The sequence below is a fragment of the Calypte anna genome, chromosome 17, assembly GCF_003957555.1.
Source record: "Calypte anna isolate BGI_N300 chromosome 17, bCalAnn1_v1.p, whole genome shotgun sequence".
Classification (NCBI taxonomy): Eukaryota; Metazoa; Chordata; class Aves; order Apodiformes; family Trochilidae; genus Calypte; species Calypte anna.
Genome location: NC_044262.1, coordinates 9,728,065 through 9,744,720, shown reverse-complemented (window position 1 = coordinate 9,744,720; position 16,656 = coordinate 9,728,065).

The window sequence follows — 16,656 nt, the reverse complement described above, 5'->3', positions numbered from 1 at the left end:
GGGTTGCGGCTCGGGAAGGGTCGGCTGGAGCCCGTTAAACGAGGAGTAGCGGAAAGGCCGCCGGGGAGGGAGGGAGGGGAACTGGGGAACCGCGGCCTCATGCGGGCTCAGGGAGAGAGTTGGGGCTTAAACCCGCCCGTCCTGCGGATGCTGAGCAGCTCTGTCCCGGCAGAGACTTGGGAAATGCTTATATCGGGAATTTCTTTCTGGAGAGGGTGATCAGGCATTGGAATGGGCTGCCCAGGGAAGTAGTGGATTCTCCGTGTCTGGAGATCTTTCCAAAGAGCCTGGATGTGGCACTGAGTGCCATGGGCTGGGAACCACGGGGGGAGTGGATCAAGGGTTGGAGCTGATGATCTCTGAGGTCCCTTCCAGCCGATTCTATGATTCTGTGATTCTGTGGGGTGTTTGTGCCGTTCGGTTTGGAGGCTGCAGTCAAGTACAGAAGGAGCAGAATTTGTCAGCTGCCTCCAGGATGTGATGGGAGCTGCCAGAGGGGGAAAAAAACCTCCAAACATCGGCAAAGTGCATTGCTGACTGTCCCAAACCCAGAGTCTGGGGATGCCAAACTAGAACTGGGGTTAAAAAAACTAAGGCTTGTTTTGTTTTGTTTTCAGAAGCTGAAGCTTTGGCTCCTGGACTGGTAGGGTGCTGGAGATTTTACCCAGAGGAACAGCAAAAGTTTAGTGCTGTGTTTGCTCTGCAGGTGAGGATGCACTGCCAGCCGTGTCCTGTCATCCCTCTGCTTCCAGGGCACAGCCAAGCTGTGGAGTCCTTCTCTTCAGGTCACCCATTTCAACCTGCTCATTCCCAGAAAACCACAGAGTGAGTCAGACCTCTGGGTTTGTACATCTTTGCAATCACAAGTTTCTGGTGCCTTGACCCAACGTGTGGCCTATTTTCACTTTGCCATGTTTGCACTTTTTTTTCCCCCGTGGTGCTTCAACACCTGTGATGCTACAGAGGAAAAAAGCATCTTTTGGCTGGGTGTTGCCAGACTCATAGGGGAAACAGGCTTGGAAACATCAAGCAAAACAGCAGTGGGCAGCAGCAGGTACAAAGAGTCAGTCCCAGGCTGGAAATGAGGTGACAGCTCCTGGCAGTGCAGGTGGAGCTCAGTGCTCTCACCCCACTGGGCTCCTCTGCCACAAGAAGAATTATTATTCTGTTATTCCCAGTGCACAAGAATGTGGTGGATGTCAGAATCAGGCCTCTTATCCTTAACAGGTGCTACCACATACTATTACTCATTTTCTGTGGCATTTCTGGGAGCACACACATTTTTATCCTCTGAGGAATTGTGCCCTTTCCTGCACTTCCAACCTCATGTTCCACTTTTTTTTTAATTCTTTTTTTTTTTTTTTTTTCCACCCTAGGAGTCTGCTACCTCCCAAACCAATTCTTGCCCTGGGACAGGACCATGTTTCAAACTGTCAGACACAATTACAGACTCCTATTAATTTATTTCCTGCTCTCACAATAGATCAGACAGAACCGGTAGGACTTTTGCCTTTGTGTTCCTGTCCCTGGGATATGTAACACACCTTTATATTCTGAAATGGCTCACTTGAACAAGTCTGCTGAAAACAGCACAGCCAGCATCTCGGTGCAGAAGGAAACAAAGAACTTGCTTTTCCTTAGGTGCAAAATTGCAGCTCAGAGGTGGGGAAACTTTGCTTGTTACCCCGTATTCCTCCTAATGCCAGAGGGGAAAAAAAGGGTGCTGGTATTAAAATATCCTCTTGGACCATGTCAATATCTATGTGAATGCACTTTAAAAGTAAAATTAAAGCCAAAGCCATGGCCAGAAGCCTGACAAATGTTCCTGTGCACATGCAGTTGCCTGGGAGGGAGGTAGGAGAGCTCTGCTGCTGGCACTGGAGGTGGCACCGATGGTTCTGCAGATCAGTGAGCAGCCTTGGACTTGAAAGAAAAGCAGAGCCTCTCCCCCAGGTCCCATTAGGGGTGATTTGTCTTCCTGATCCATGCTCTTTGCAGAAATGAGAGCAGTGGTCCCCATCCCTGCTGGATGGATGACAAAGTCATGAGCACTAATTGGACCTCTTGTTAGGGTGGCCGGAATTGCAGGGAAACATTCATGTCTTCACAATGAAACACCTTCCCCCACCTCAGGATTTACTCATCCCATTTGCAGCTTATTGCAGGGGGTCTGAACAAGAGCTCATTAGAGGCAAAAGCTGCTGGGGGTTATCAGAGGCTGAAACCAGAGCTCAGGTGATGGCTTTTTTTTTTTTGCTTTTTTTTTTTTTTTTTTCCTCCCAGGAAGAAAAAGGACAAGATTAAAACCAAAATAGTACGAATAAAAGGATTTGCCTCTCAGATCTTCCTGTTGTCAGGAAACTGGTGGCTTCATGGCCAATTACAGTTCTCACGTGGAGCTGTGTTAAAACCCCAGGTGCTCCTGCTGCTCCTCTGTTCCTTTGGGAATGTGAGGCATACCTGGTGCTGGCCAAAGGCTCAGCCATGTCTGGGACATGAGGGAAGTTGGTAGCCTCAGGTTCTGCAAACCTTTGCTGCTGCTAGGGGCAGTTTAATGTTCCCCAAGCACCTACTTGGGTTTGGGGGGAAAACTATCCCACAAAAGTGAATTTCTGGTGGGGAAAGGTGGTGGATGAAGTCCTGTCTGAACCTTGGGCTCAGTCAGTATTTGGGGTCCACATCTGTGGCTTCAGCAGGCTCAGAACCTTTCTGGAAAAAGTAGTGCAAGCTTTGGCTTTAAAATAAATCAAGCAGACAGCTTGCCTCTGATTAAAAGCATGTCTCAGGTGTGGCTTGAGCACTTTTTTTCCCTCTTGCACGGATTTGCACGTGCCGTGAGGTGCAGTGAGGGCTGGACATGTGGTGGGTGTCAGGAGGTGATGGTGGTGGCCCTGCTCCTGTGTCCTCCCAGCCTGGTCAGCTCCTTCAGTCTGATCACAGGTGGCAGATGAGAGGGAGAACAACTGGATCAGGTAGTAACATGGTAAATGGAAGAGTTTAGTTGTTATTTAATAAATGCCAAGGAGACTCATGAGGCCTTGAAGTTATAACAGGAAGATCTAATTTAGAAAAAAAAAAAAAAGGAAAAAGGAATGGAAATGGCTGTGAAAGCTGCCAGCAAACAGCTCTGGATATTGAACATTTCTGTTTATTTTCTGACTGGAGCAGAGCTGATGTGATGTGAGCTTCCAAACAGCAGGGCTGGGTGCTGCCCAGCAAGGAACATTCTGGGTAGAGCTGGGTCCTGGGAATCTCCACTGTGTCTTGCCTTAGGAAACACCATTGCTGTAAATCACCTTTTTATGTCAGGTATTTTTAAGAAAAGAGCCCCACCAGCTCCATGAAACAAATCCAGTGCCAAGTATAGTGCAGAGGCACAGCTACAGAATGCATTGAATGTCTTGGGGTCAAGTCTGGTGAGTTTTTTCCATTCGTTGCTGACCATTACACAGAACATAGCTGAGGTTCTGCATGGGGCACAGCCATCTGGTTTTGAGTCTGTCCTTCCCCAGCAGGAGCTCCCAGTGTATCTGGCATAAAAATACAACCTGAGAAATACAAATTAGTGCCAAGACTGCAACCCTGACCTTCCCTTGCTGTCATATGGCAGAGACCTCTCAAATAGGAACTGGTGTTACCTCTCATGGTGGTACCCAGAACCTTTTAATAGTTCCCACACAGCTCATTCCTGTCCAGGTTAAATCATAAACTTTGGATGTTTACAAGCAGGGAAATGTGCTGTGGGGGCTCAAAGGGATTTTCTGTATCCAAGTCTTCCCTTTTCACCCAGCTCCGTGGGTTTTGCTGCCAGGATTCCCATCAGGACACTTCCAGCCTCTTCCCATCACAATTCTGCCTTTGCCCATTAGGTGTCAGACTCTTATCAGCGCAGTTTCCTCCAATTCCTGGGACTTCGTAGTTGGGAGGAGAAGCCAGGAGCTGGTGCAGCCTGTCTGGGGCACTGGTTGCATGCTGGTTTATGGGTCCTACCCAGAAAAAGGCAGACTGGGTGGTGTGGTGCTCCCTGGGCCACCAAACAGGACCTTGCTGCTGGTCCAGGTTTTCCCAGCTGAGCCAGGTTTTCCTTCTGAGCCACTGCCAGCTCATCCCAGGGCTGAGCATTCACAGGCAGCAGCTCCTGCAGGGTTTTGGAGCATGTTTGTATTTTAGATCCCTTCTAATAGCATTCCTCAGCTCAGCTCTTCATATTGCAACAGCTCCTTCCTTCTGCTCTCAGAGCTGTGGGGTCATTGGGGTCCTGCCAGAGCAGTGACCAACCTCTTACCTTGTCCATCATCCTTTTGGGGATGTCCCCTCTTGGGGACAGCTTCAGTGGAGCAACTCCTGATTCCTACCCGGAGTTCCATCCCCCATCAGCTCTCTGAGCCAGTGTGGGTTTTTTTGAAAGGCATCTTCACACAGAGGAAAGCTTTTAAGATCACCTTCAAGGAGTTTCTATTTTTAGCATCCGTGGACTCCCTTGGCTGCAAACAACCCAAACCTCTCCACGCTGAATTCACAGGAGGGCAACTCCAGGGCTTCCAAGAGTCGTGTCCCCACAGTCCCTGGGGAATGGGCTGAGCCCACGCTGCCTCGCTGGTCAGGCTGAGAGGGCAGGGCCAGGGCCATGGTGCACCCTGAGCTTCATTCCTGGACACCTTTGCAATTGCAAAATGCACTTTGGGGCCAGCAGGTTTGGATTCAGGATTTTCAAACAGCTGCCTCTCGGTTCAGTGGTCAAAACACCTCCTCAGGAGAGCTGGGGATCCAAACCCAAGGATCACCACCACTGTTTTGAATTTGCATCAGACTGAAAAACCATGCCAGAGGGGCTGTGCAAGCCTTTGGGTTGGGTTCTTCTCCAGCAAACCAGTGCAGAGCAAAGCAGCCATACAGTTGTCCTGCTACCCTGCAGGGTAAGGGAACCCCCCAGGAGCAGCTTCAGGCTGGTTGGAGCAACATTTCCCAAGCATGCTAAGCAGTTATTTTTAATATTCCTTTCCCCCCAGGCCTCATTCTGCTCTCCCTGTTGACCAAAGTCACCTCTCAGTGCTCAGTGCAGAGCAGGACCCTGAGCAGCCCTGCAGCCCCACACACTCCACATTCACTCCTGCTTTTACACAGGGCTTTTGGGGCCATGGCATCTGTCCAGTGATGGTAATTTTGGACTAAGCGCAGTGTCAGGTTCTCCCTCCTCTTCTGCAGAGCTCTCAGAGATGGAGAAGTATTGACTGGGCACCATAAATGCCATCAGTACAACAGATCCCTAATGGGAAGCAGAGGAGATCAAATCCTGTCCTGGCAAGCTTAAAGAAAAAGATGGCATTTAGAGGGGCACTTTCTCCTGGGTGGGTCTTGTGGTGCTGGCATTAATGCACAGCCCTTTTGAAGTGGTTCCTTATCTCTGACACTGGTCTCAGCCCTTTGGAGAACATCCCAAGCCCTCTCCTATCCTTAGGGCAGCTGGCTCCCTGGCACCAGGAGCTGCTGAGCTGACACCAGGGGGCTACAAACCTTCACCCAAAACATGGCTCATGGAGAAGATCCAGTGATGCACCAATGCCTGCTGCTGCCCTGACTGCTCTGGGAGAATCAGAGAAAAATTATCTGTGATTTTCTTGCTCCCAGGGTGATTTGAGCCATGTCCAGGCTTCTCTTCCCAACACCCAGCTTGGCCACAGCACAGAAAACCCACGAGTGGGGAAAGGAAAGAGCAGGGGCAGCACCCTGGGCTCCCAGCACTGCCTGGGGTGAGCTGTGCAGGCAGCTGGGTGTGGGAGGGGGAAGCAGGAGCAGGTTGTGGGTGTAGAGGCTGTGGGTGTAGAGGTTGTGGGTGTACAGGTTGTGGGTGTACAGGCTGGGGATGTAGAGGCTGTGGGTGTACAGGTTGTGGATGTACAGGTTGGGGATGTACAGGTTGTGGATGTACAGGCTGTGAATGTGCAGGTTGTGGATGTACAGGTTGTGGATGTACAGGCTGTGAATGTGCAGGTTGTGGATATACAGGTTGTGGGTGTACAGGCTGTGGGTGTACAGGCTGTGGGTGTACAGGTTGTGGATGTACAGGTTGTGGATGTACAGGCTGTGGGTGTACAGGCTGTGGGTGTACAGGTTGTGGATGTACAGGTTGTGGATGTACAGGTTGGGGATGTACAGGCTGTGGGTGTAGAGGTTGTGGATGTACAGGTTGGGGATGTACAGGCTGTGGGTGTACAGGTTGTGGATGTACAGGTTGTGGATGTACAGGTTGTGGATGTACAGGTTGTGGATGTACAGGCTGTGGGTGTACAGGTTGTGGATGTACAGGTTGGGGATGTACAGGTTGGGGATGTACAGGCTGTGGGTGTAGAGGCTGTGGGTGTACATGGATGTACGTGCTGCAGCCCAGGAGGAAGGAACCAGCTGGTGGGAGGAGGAGGAAAAACCTGGGTGTCAGCAAAGGAAGCAGCTTGAGAGGAGCTGGGATGTGTTCGTGGTTGTATTAGGGATGTGATCAACGTTTCCTTGTGACTTGCACAATCTGCAGGGGCCTGAGTGGTACAAAAAAAAATCCCCAGACCAACACAACAACAAAAATTTTCCAAATCATTGGAATTGGAGCTCCTACAGCTCCTCCTGCTGCAGGAGGCTGCAAAGGGGGGTGAAGCCCTAACTGGGCAAGTTGGAGCAGGGATTGCCTGGCTGCCGAGGGCAGGAGCTGGGTGAGCTGGAGGGGTGCCCAAGGACAGCACCCCAGTCCTGGGGCTGGTGGGTGCTGCTGGCACCTGGGGAGCAGCCTCCTGTCCCCGTGGGTGCCTGCAGGCATGGCCCTGATGGTTTGGTCCCCAAAAAGCTGCTTGGCTGGAGGGCTGGGCAGTGGCTTGGCCTCAGCACCCTGCAGAAAGGGGAGGGGGGGGCTTGAAGAGGAGCAGGGTGGCTGCCAGGGGGAGGGTGGCTTTTCTGTTCCCCCCTCCCCTCTCTGCTGTGGTGATTGGTGTGAGGGTGGCTGGCACATGTGTTGAGAGAGAGAGAAGTCATCCAGGTCCAGCTGAGCAACGAAATTGCTTTTGGGGCTGTTGGTTCCTGGCTGGGGGGTGTGAGGTCAGCTCGACTGCAGGAGGAGGAATTTTAATTTCTGTTCTCTCTCTCCCTTGCCCTTGTTTCTTGCAGCCAGCAGACACCAGTCACACCTCAGGCAGGCAGTGCCATTATCTTTGAACCCCATTCTCCCTCTTCCCATTCTCTGGGGTCGATGGCCTGGGCTCATTCGTGAGACCCCAAAATCATTCCCACTGTGCCTGGCTGGAGGATTTGCATCTCAGCAATGACCTGCTCTGCTCTGACCTGCTCTGCTCATCCTTTTCCTCTCCCACCTCTCTCTCTGCCTTGATTTGGCCCCTGCTCAGGGACTGGCACCCGTTTCTCCTCTAGATGGTGCAACTGCCCTTGGACACCCAGAGCAGCACCGAGATGCAGCCAGACCGCAGTCCCTGCAGCAGAATCTGAGGGGTGCAGCCATCCCTGGGGTCTGTCCCCAGCTTCCCTCGACCTTTTCCTGGTCTCATCCCCCAGGATGGGTGCTGGGGGCACAGCCACCCCCGTGTCACCCGTCCCAGGGGCTGTGCCAGGTACCTGTGGAGCAGCAGCAGCAGCAGCAGCAGCATCCCAGGGCCATGTGGAACGGAGGGATGAGAATTCCATCTCCTGCTATTCCTGTCATCCCTGTCCTTGGCAGAACAGATCCCGGCAGTGCCCGGGGGAGGTGCTGGCAGAGCACAGCGGAAGGTGGAGGAGAAGGGACAGATCTCGGGGGTCACCCCGTGCCTGGCAGCACTTGGGCTCTTTCCGTTCCTGCTGGGTGTGGAATGGGCTGGCTGGAGGAGCCACGATGCCATCATCAGCTTTTGTTAGAAACCTTCCTTCTCTGCCAGCCCCTGATTCAGCTCCGGGCCAGGAGGATGTGGCTGCCAAACCCTCAGGAGAACTGGACACACCCAACCACCCCATCCCACTGGGATATTCGGCCTCTCCATCCATCCCATGGCACCAAGGACACACACACAGGTGCTTTTCTCCTCCAGGGACACCACTGTGGGACAGCCACCTCCTCACCATAGGAAGGGATATTATGGCTTAGGGATTGTGTCAGGGTGAGCTCAGCCCCCAGGTGAGGACAGCCATAGATGAACAGAGCAGCTTGGATCTGGGACCCCCCAGACACACAGGGAGTCCTAAGTTCTCCCTGCAATATTCCCCAATTTGTTTGGGCTAAATCCAAATAAACAGGAGCTTAATAATTTGGGTGAAACAATAGGAGAGATTCCAACCATAAAGCAAGGCTTCCTTCTATCAGGCTTTGCTGGCAAGCTTCAGAACCTGTATTTTAAATAAATGTTATGGGTGCATTTAAAAACACACCATATGTTCCCCAGCAGATTTTTCTGGTAGCTGCTATAGTGTGGCTCTCGACTAGATCTCCTCCTCCTCCCTCTGCTGTCAGCTCCCCAGGATGTGTTTTACCTTGCTGGAGCAAAGCCCAGCACCCTGACTCCTCCTCACCCCAGCAAAGAAGCCACCCATGGGACTCCCTGAGCTCATGAAAGGGGTCCCTGTGTGTTGCTTGAGATCCCTGCTCTGAACATGGGTTGCAAAATAAACTCTTGACAGCAGAGTTTTGCTGGGGAGCTGACTGACTTGCTAGGTCATCCCAGCCATGATTCCCACAGCTCTGCCAGCTGCAGCCTCACCTTCATTTTTGGGAAGCACCCCAAAATCCATCCAGGCCTTTTTCTGTCTCCAGCAAGGTCAAATGAGCAGAGGGAAGTCAGGACCTGGGGCTGCAGCAGGGTTTGGGGTTCCATAGTTCCCCCTGAACTGCTGTAGATGGCACTCGGGCCCCGCTGCCTGCCCAGCTGCCAGAGAGCTGGGATGTGTGCTGGCAAGGAGTCAGGGGATGAGCTCTAATCTTATATCAGATTTTCCCTCCTGACAGATTACTGCCTCACTTGCAAGAGGAGAACTTCTCATTAAGTACATTTTTGACATTTTGTTTAGAGAAGAAGGGGGGGAATAAAATCCTCGTGATGCCGAGCGCCGGAGCACGAGTGTGGCTGAGTCTTTGCAGGTTTGGGGGCTGGAGCTGGGACTGTGGGGTTTTGGTTTTTTTTTTTTTGCTCTGGCACCCAAGTCCTTTTTCATAATTATTCAGCTCCTAGCACGAATGAGGCGGGTGGGAGGCATGTTCAAAACTAAACCCAGCTGAAAAAGCCAGGAGGACTTTGTGGTGGAGAATCGGCAGCTCTGGGTTCCAGCAATGCTTGGATTTCAATGCTAATCCAATTAGGTTTGATTAAAGTGTATTTTCAAGGCAAAATCAAATCCAGCCACTATTATCATTGCCCTCGGTGCTGTGTGAGTGCCTGGGCATGCCAGGCTTGGGCTGCACTTGGGATTGGCAATCAGAAGACACAAAGTCAGCCCCAGCTCTGCCAGGGATTTGTGGCTGAGTGTCAGGGATATCCCCTGTGGGAACCCACTTTGCCTTGGACCAAGTTCTGCTCTGGCCAGGCTCCCTTTCCAAGCTGTCCTAATTGTTTGGACAGAATGAAGACTAATTCTTGTGTTAGTTATGCAAATCAGCCTTGATTGCAAACTCTGGAGTGAGGTTATGTTATGGCTCTTTTTTTCCAAGGTGGGGAACAGCCCTGGTGGAAAATAATTCTTGTACAACCACGAACATTGCTCCCCCTTGGGTTTCTTTCAAGTGCAAAAACGCTGAGCAAGGTTATTGCCGTGAGCTCCTAGGACATTTTCATTGATCCAAATCATACTCTTAGAGAGAGCAAGCATCAAAAAGCACTGTCTGATGGGATAGATGTATTTTAATTAGGAAAAAGATTTCAAGCTGCTTAAAGGAAGTGAGTGCTCCACAAGAAATAGAGTGTTTCACTTCTTTCCCCTTAGAAAACACTTTTTCTCATTATCCAAGCCACTGAAACCATGTGCTTCTCAGTGGCAATGGCCAGGCTGGCCTTTCCCAGCTTGTGCTGAGCACAACAACATGAACAAAATGATATTAAACTGCCCTGAGATTTTTTCCCTCTTGCCCTTTCCTTCCCGGTCTCTTCCCACCCCCAGTTCAAGCACAGGTATAAATCACTTTGCTGTTGTTGTTTTGTGCAGTCCAAATAAAAAGAGCCCAACCTTGGAGATGCCCAGCAAGGAGCTGCTCTCTTGTTCAGGTGCAGGAACACTTTTTAATCAGCTTTTGAAAAGCATTTGGAAACCTGGATCCCTTGTATCAACAAGTTGCAGATTCCCAGCTCCTCTCACTGTTCTGTGTCCTGATTCTCTTTCAAACCTGGGACAAATCCTCAGCCACTGGTGGTTCAAACCTTTCCCTCCACTGTTCCTGGGAGATATCAGCCTCAGTGGTGACACTGGCAGAAGTGGCCATGGCTGTCCACAGGGGCAACCAGAAGGGGTGATGGGCTCAGGCTGAGCCCCCTCTCTCTGCTGCTGCCGGGTTTGTAGCTTCCCTTTCATAGAATCCTAGAATGGGCTGGGTTGGAAGGGACCTCAGAGATCATCAAGTCCAACCCCTGATCCACTCCCCCCGTGGTTCCCAGCCCATGGCACTCAGTGCCACATCCAGGCTCTTTGGAAAGATCTCCAGACACGGAGAATCCACTACTTCCCTGGGCAGCCCATTCCAATGCCTGATCACCCTCTCCAGAAAGAAATTCTTTCTCATCTCCAACCTAAACCTCCCCTGGCACAACTTGAGACCCTGCCCTCTTGTCTTGCTGAGAGTTGCCTGGGAAAAGAGCCCGACCCCCCCCCGGCTCCAACCTCCTTTCAGGGAGTTGCAGAGAGTGATGAGGTCTCCCCTGAGCCTCCTCTTCTCCAGCCTCAACACCCCCAGCTCCCTCAGCCCTTCCTCACAGGAATTCTGCTGGATCCCTTCACAGCCTCCTTGCTCTTCTCTGGACCTGCTCCAGCACCTCAATCTCCTTCCTGAGCTGAGGGGCCCAGAACTGGACACAGGACTCAAGCTGTGGCCTCCCCAGAGCTGAGCACAGGGGCACTTCACACAGGTCACTTGCTCTGTGCAGAGCCCCCTGCTCAGAAACATTGATCAAATCTTTCTCCCTGGGTGAATGACATGCTTCTGCCTGAGAAAATCAGATCAGAGTGTCTTTTATCTGTGGCTTGAAGTGCTGCTGCTCACAGGGAAGGAGTCTTGTAGATGGAGACCTTCCTATTGACACTTCACCCTGGGTGAGGATGTTAGGGCTGAGTGCTGAAGACACAGGTGAGAAGGTGGCTGTAAGCCACTTAAGGAACTGTTTTCATCCCTGGGAGAAATACAAGGACTACTCAAGTGCAGATCTGTTCCAGCCTGAGCCAGGCTGAGTGGGCCAAGGGAAGGGTTTCAGGGTTTCTGTAGCGAGGGAGGGACGTGGCTCCCAGCAGATGGGAACACCCGGCTCATGGCACTTGACAGGATGGTGGGTGAAGTTATTATGAAAGCCTGCTGTGACATTCCCAGCACAGATCTGCCAAATGGTGTCTAGAAGAGACAGGAGGAACACGTTGCAGTGCTGCATAAATTGGTGCAGGGAGAGATCTGAGGACATGTTTCAGAGGAGGGCGGACACCGGTGGGGTTGGTGTGTGTCTCTCTTGGTGCCTTGGGCCATCAGGATGCTGCTGCTTTCTTGTGACAGTGCCCAGCCACCTCATCTTTTAATGCACGAGGGGGTCCTGCCCTGTCTCAGCTGTGGCTGAACGTCCTGGGAAGCCACACGGCTCCTCCATCCTCTGAGCCCATCCAGGGCTGCCCATGCTGGGCCAGTGTCCTTCACCCCCTGAGCTGCAAGCCTGGGGCAGAAGAGGATTGTGCTGGTGCTTTGGGCACAAGTTTCTCCTGCAGTTTCTCCAATTTCTGATTTTCTTAGGCAGAAAGCAACCCAAAATTCAGAAAATCCAAACCTCAGTGAGCAGATGATCCATCTCAGGTTTGGGTGGGATTTATTTCCCTGTTTATTCCATTGCTTTCCTTTCAGGGTCAGTTCCTCTCCCCAGCTTGCCCACCCGGGGTGTCAGAGCAGAAGCAGTCCAGCAAAACTCCTCTCTTGTTTTTGCTATTAGTTAATTATTTCATTAGCATCCTCTGAATCTTGAGGAGGGGGTTTTGTTTTTCCATGGCAACTGCATTGTGAGACCTCCCCACCCACAGCCCCACACTCTGCAGGGATGCCAGGGGGGCTCAAGCAGGACCAAAGCCCCTTCCCTACAAACACCAAGTGGCCAAGGCATTGGCAAAACATGTCCCTGGGGGGACTTTTCCAACTGGTGCAGCAGAAAGAGGAGGATCCATCCCTGCTGTGGCCTTGGTGGGCTTCATGGTGCAAGTGAGATCTTCCCAGCTGGATCCGTGCCTTCCCCGGGATGTCTCAGCAGCTGGGAAGCAGCAACCCAAGAGCAGAAGTTTGTCCACATCCCATAAGCAGCTGATGGAAATTAACACCCACATGGATGACATCCCTACCTACAAATTATCTCTTCTGTGGAGCTGCAATTAAAGGCATTTCCAGTGCAACAACAGCATAACAAGGAACCCATCCAGCTCTTTGCTGCCTCCTCTCCCCATCCTTGTCCCTGTGCCAGGTCCCCTGTACCCTGAGCATCCTGGTTCTCCTCACCCTGGGCAGGATGGGGGAAGCAAACACTCCAGGGACATTTTGGAAAAGGGGGATTTGGGTCCAAACTCTAACATTTGCTCATTGCAGGCTTTCAGGAAGCACTAATTAATGCTCTGTTTTTCACCAGGAGCTTCTCCCCCTCCGTGCCCTCTTGTGCCAGGACGATGTGTCATCAAGAGAAGCTGCAGAATCATTTCCATAAGATGAAAAAAAAAAAAAAATAGCTTCTATTCATCACCTGCCTTTGTGCTAATAGCCTGTGCTCTTTAAAGAGGGAGCATGACCAGGGCTGTTCCTGCTTCCACCTTGCAGGAGAAAGGATCTCTTTGCACTTCTCTAATAACCTCTTTCATCTGATGTCCTCTGAGTGCTTTTGGACACAAATTAATTAAGCCTCACAACACCCCGTTGAGTTCAAACTCACTCCAGGGTTTTCATCATGCATTCAAATAATTCCTTGCCTCTTTGTGTCCCTGGTTTGGGGCAGCCCAAAGGTCACATCCAGCTGGGGTGTGAGTGTGACCCGTTCAATTATTTCTGCCACGTGTCACCTGCTCCTGCCAGGGCTTGGGGTGCCCTTGGGGTTAATGTTCCAACACTTGAGCTTCATCAAAAAACATCTCAAAGCCACAAAGGCTGAACTCATAACACAGCAGCTCCTTGAGGCCACAAAGCCTCATCTGAACTTCTGGGCAAGTACCAAATAGCCCCACATGTGTGACTTTTCCATATTTCATCCTTGGGATCATCATTTCATCATTTTTGGGATTTATGGCTCGTTGGCACCATCAAGGCTGGGGCTGCATCCTGCCCAGGGAGGGGAGCTGGGCCCTGCTCTGCTGCCACACAGTGTGGTTTGGCAGCAAACAACTCACAGCCCCCTGCTCCAGCTTCCTACACCTGCCCTAAGCAAAAAAAAAACAACCCACCCAAACCTTCCTGTGGGTGTTGGCATATTATTGCAAAAATAAAATAAAAAAAAAGGAGATGGAAGTGACAGCCCCTTGGTGCTGGCTGCCTGCAGAATGTGGGGCAGAGCAGGCAAGGAGCCACCCCCTGTGCTGCTGCTGTGGGTTTGCTCCTCATCCCTATTGCCTCTGATGAGGCTTTTTGTAGGATTTGGTCTGCAAAGGGATTTGGTTTGTGCCCCAGCTCCACGAGGCAAAGGGTCCTGTGAGAGGAGAGGGGGGAGTGGGAGCTGCTGGGGATGCAGAGAGCCTCGGCAGAGTCCTAATTACATCCCTTTAATGAGCACCCTCAACGTCATCAGGGGTTCCTCTGGGGCCAAGCAGTGATCTAGGCTCTTCTAATTACTTCTGACTTAATTTTCATGTCATGCTAATCCTCCATACTTCCCCTTCCTCGCTTAATGCAAAGGACTCATTCCCGAGAAATTCATCTTTCTCTCTGCTCCTTGCTCTTTTTTCCTTCTTCTCTCCCCTCCATCTTACAAAAAAGAGATGGATCAGGTAAAAGCTGCCCCAAGGCAGGGAATTAGGTTGGGAGGGTTTAGTTTTCCAAAGGAAAACTAAAAAAAAAAAAAAAAAAAAATTAAAAAATCATCCTTTGATGCTCAGCACTGGGGCACTTTCCTCTGAGGAGCATGTGGGGCTGCCCCAACCCCCAAAACTGCTTTTCCCCAAACCTGCTCTTCCCCAAACCTGCTTTTTCCCATCCCTGCCTCTGTTTGAGAGCACACAAGTGTCTGCCAGAGGTTTTAATTCTGTTTTTAGATCTTCCTGCCTGGTACTTCTGGCCCAGGAAGGGAGCACTGATGGATCCATGAAAGCACAGACAGAGAGATGGAGGAAAGGAGGACACTTGCTGGGAGGGAAAACCCAAGTTCTCAGCACTCCCCCAGCTGTCTTTGAAGGCAGAGTGGGAAGGTGATTGATCTCCAACCAAGTCCTGGATGTCTTTGTGATCCTGTGGAGATCTCTTTTGCCTGGAGTGCTTGAGAAGGAAACTCTTCTCCAGGAGAAACACTTCCCTGCCTCCTTTCAGCTCCTCTCTTGCAGGCTGCCCTTCCCAGTGGGGGACTGGGGAGCACTTGGAGAAGGGAAAAAAGTCTGTGCAATGAATTCTGCTGCTGGCACCAGGGTGGGAGGACAGAGGTGGTGGGCTGCCACCTGATCCAGAGCTGCCACGAGGGCAGGAGGGAGCCAGGAGGCTCTGGATGCCCCCCAGCCAGGGTCCCAGGGTGCTGAGAGGGGATGTCCCTGTCCTTGGGGATGCTGCTGCTGGATCCAGTCCTAGAGAAAAGACCCAACCCAGCCTTGGGGGAGCTGGTTGGGGGAAACTGAGGCACAGCATGCCTCAAAACCCACTCAATTCAAGCATTTAAATTAAGAAGTGCCTGGGGGTCTGCACCCAAAATGGTCTCTCCACTTCCTCTGTGCTTTCCACAATTTTTTCCCCTTGACTGCAGTGAAAGGGCTTTACAAGAGTGGGACTTGGGCCTTGAAGTGACAAATAATTGAAGGTGTTAATTAAAGGCCCAGCCAAGTGCTGAGTGAGAAAGGGAACAATAGAGGAGAAGTGTCAGTTGCAGCTCTGAGATTTAATTCTGTTCCTTTCCTCCCATGGTGGGGGTGTGCTGGCAAACCCCTGATTTTTGGGGCTTTCTGGTACTCTCTGCAGTCATCTTTCCCAAGGAGAACTGCTCAGTGCTGTCAAAGGCAGAGATTTGCAAAAAATCCCTTTTAATTTCTTATTTTCTCCCCCTCCCCCCAAGAATGAGGGAGCTTCTTAAAAAAGGACAAAGGAAAATAGGGAAGGAAAGTGGAGGAAAATCTCTGCTGCCTTCCCCAGGCTGAGGTATTGTCTGCTGGCAAGATTTTCCATTTCTCTGGGCAGTGGCTTTGGCAGCCCTGGGAGATGGAAACCATTGACCTGAGGGCAGAACTGGTGGGATCAGCAATTCCTTGGAGCCACCCGGGGGCTTGGTGCCGGGTTTGCAGTGGGACCCCAAGGTGACAGCTTGTGGGGACCCAGGGAGAAGTGGGACCCTTGGCAGAGCTGGTTTGGAATTGGAATATTCTGCCTTGTGTAAATGATATAAATCCTCACCCCTGGCTGAGGGAGTGTGCACATAAATATGGAGATTCAGGCTCCAGCCCTCATGACTTATTCACCAGCATCATCACATTGTTTCTAACTTCAGAGCTGTTCCTGGAAACTGTTCATTCTTCAAATTAAAAAAAAAAAAAAAAGCTCTGTGTGTGCTGCTGGAGCAGCCCCTGTGTTCTCCCCAAAGCTCTGGGTGTGCTGGGGAAGGGCTGAGCAGCTCAGACCCATCCCATGAGCTTGGTTGGGCTGGTCCTGGGGGTCCTGGGCTGGGCTGAGGGGGGTGTGGACTGGTTCAAAGGTTGCACACCAACCCCTGGAAGAGAACTGGGACCCAGCTGGATCCAGAGTGGAGGTTTGTAGGGTCCTGGCCACGTTCCCCATTTCACAAAGGCAGCATCTCAGTGCAGTCAGCCCCAGCCTAAACCTCTGGCTTGCAAAGAGATGGGTGGAAATCTTCATTTTTTGCAGCATCTGCAGTTCTCCTCCACCCAAAGCACACTTGGGGATGGGGCCCAGGTGTCCCAGGAGGTTTTTCCACACCCCCCTGCCCTCATGATGCTCGTGGTGCTGTGAGCTCCAGGTGATGCTCCCCACACCTCCCCACTCCACTCAGCTCCTGTTTTATTACATTTTTCCTGAGGTTAGGACACAAAGACACGGTGACAGCAGCACCCAGCCCCAACCCAAGGCAGCTGCACCTGAGACAGCTGCATGAGCATCCTCTTCTCTGGCTCCCAGTGCGTGGGGCCATTGCCCAGGGAATGAGCAGCCTGGAGAAGGCTTAAGGACAGCAATTGTTGCACATCAGAAAATATCCCCTTTAATAGACTCCATCAAGTAAGTATTGTCCTAAATGGCTCAGAGCGAGGAGCAGCAGAGGCAGTAACAATGCAGACATGCCA